Below are 2500 nucleotides of genomic sequence, written 5' to 3' on the forward strand. Positions count from 1 at the left end.
TTTGCATGTATTAGCTCTAGAATTACCACAGTTATCCAAGTAACGTGGGTACGATCTAAGGAACCATAACTGATTTAATGAGCCATTCGCGGTTTCACCTTAATGCGGCTTGTACTGAGACATGCATGGCTTAATCTTTGAGACAAGCATATGACTACTGGCAGGATCAACCAGGGAGCTGCGTCAACTAGAGCTGAGCAGCCGGCCGCCCGGGAGTGTGTCCCGGGGGCCCGCGCGAACACGCAAGCGTCCGCTCAATTATTCTGCAAACAGGAGGAGGCTGAGCTCCCCTGCACAATACACCTCGAAACCCTCTCAGGTCCCGGCGGCGCGCAGCGCCGTCCTAAGTACTTGGTCGGGTTCGAGAGAGGCGCAATCGCCCGGAGTTTGGCGAGTAGACGCTTTAGGTGCGACCACCCGTGCTCCCAACTGAGCTTGCCGCTGCCGACAGAGGCCCGGGAGCGTGCTGTCGTGGCATTGCCGGCGGGAGACAACACGCGCCACCTACGGTGGCCGGCAGCTCCAACGCCAGCGCCACAGAAGGACAAAAGCCCCACTTGGGTGCCGAAGCGAACTCTCCCAGCACAGCGCACGCGCCAACACGTCCGCACAGCTGCGATACAATCCACCTGCGAGAACCGCAGAGGCGACCGAGCAGCAGACGGCGTCGCGGCGCCGAGCGCCGGGCGGCGGCGCATCCTCAGCGCACACAGTCCTCAATCGGACCAGCACACTGCAGATGTCCACCGCGCTTCGCACCGGGCCCGCGAGGACCTACTTTGGCCGCACGGCGCCGCGTGCAGGGTGCGCCGGCGCGCAGCTGCGCCGCCTGCCGCCTCCGTCGGCCGGCGCGCCTGCCACTGGCCGCCCCCACCAGCCGGCTGTAGCGCGTGCGCCCACGCACCGCGCGGCCAGCACGCCGGGAGGCCCCCCCTCACCGGCCGGGGACGGTCCCACCCAGCCACCGCCGCGTATCGCTTCACACCCACATGCCATTCACGTTCGTGGGCATGGTGGGTATCGCTGAAACAACCGGTTGGTAGCTCAACCGATCGTCGCCATCACTGATTCACCTCTAGCGAGAACAACCGCACCACAACGGTTTACCAGTTCTTCATTTGCGTAACGTCACCAGCAAACGTAGACGTCCATCGCCATTTGCAAATTCAACGATTGTTGCATGCCTGTGTCAGGTGTCACGACACACTATGTCTGCCCACATACACGCAACAACATGTGCACGCTTCGCGAACACGTGGAAGGTGGCCCCCGTACGTATGCGATGTCCATTGCGCGAACGACTGTCAACCGGCCTCTGTCGCATGTCGCAGATGTGGAACGCAGTGCACCATGCTATCACGGTGTGTGAGAAGAGACGACTACGTCTGACAACACGCGCCACTACATCAACAGACGGCTCATGCTGATCGCCATCCACGGCATACCATACTTCAATCCAGCTCTTATAGGGAGACGACACGTAGCTGAGTGCACAATATTTGGACCGTATGGTTCGCCGTTGTTGGCGCAGTCGTGGTACGGTCACACATGTACCACGATGTATCATTCAGTACATGAGGACCAATGTGCAGTACAGTGTGTGATTTGGACGTACAACATCAGCGGACAGTTGACACAAGCCGTACCACAACGTAGGCTGTGCTTCGCCATGCGAATGCCAATGAACAACTGCGAAGGGCATTGAGCATGTACGTCCTGCTGCCATCCGCATTACAGTGTATAGCTGCAAGGTGTTTAACATGAAGCGATACTCTGGGGACCGGGCAGTGCGAGTAGCAAACTATATTGCGGGGGTTGCAGTTAGGCAACACTACACTAATTTAACGCGTCGTATGACAATTACAGAGCAGGTTAAGGCCCAACGTGTGTTGGGTTAAGGTACAATATAGGTTAGGTTAAGGTACAATATAGGTTAGGTTACGGTACAATATGGGTTAGGTTAAGGGACAATATGGGTTAGGTTAAGGGACAATATAGGTTAGGTTAAGGGACAATATGGGTTAGGTTAAGGGACAATATGGGTTAGGTTAAGGGACAATATGGGTTAGGTTAAGGGACAATATGGGTTAGGTTAAGGGACAATATAGGTTAGGTTAAGGGACAATATAGGTTAGGTTAAGGGACAATATAGGTTAGGTTAAGGGACAATATAGGTTAGGTTAAGGGACAATATAGGTTAGGTTAAGGGACAATATAGGTTAGGTTAAGGGACAATATAGGTTAGGTTAAGGGACAATATAGGTTAGGTTAAGGGACAATATAGGTTAGGTTAAGGGACAATATAGGTTAGGTTAAGGGACAATATAGGTTAGGTTAAGGGACAATATAGGTTAGGTTAAGGGACAATATCGGTTAGGTTAAGGGACAATATGGGTTAGGTTAAGGGACAATAGGTTAGGTTAAGGGACAATATAGGTTAGGTTAAGGGACAATATAGGTTAGGTTAAGGGACAATATAGGTTAGGTTAAGGGACAATAT

The 2500-nt window shown here is 53.6% G+C and overlaps 1 non-coding gene across 1 annotated transcript in view; it reads right to left on the minus strand.

Moving 5' to 3' along the window:
• The window catches only part of LOC126447187 (small subunit ribosomal RNA), a 1911-nt gene extending 1734 nt beyond the window's left edge, over window positions 1–177 (minus strand). The window contains exon 1 of the ribosomal RNA XR_007583641.1: window positions 1–177. This exon is cut by the window's left edge and continues 1734 nt beyond it. This is a non-coding gene — a ribosomal RNA (small subunit ribosomal RNA).
• Between the last annotated feature and the right edge of the window lie 2323 nt (window positions 178–2500).

This window comes from Schistocerca serialis, unplaced genomic scaffold, assembly GCF_023864345.2.
Source record: "Schistocerca serialis cubense isolate TAMUIC-IGC-003099 unplaced genomic scaffold, iqSchSeri2.2 HiC_scaffold_488, whole genome shotgun sequence".
Lineage (NCBI taxonomy): Eukaryota > Metazoa > Arthropoda > Insecta > Orthoptera > Acrididae > Schistocerca > Schistocerca serialis.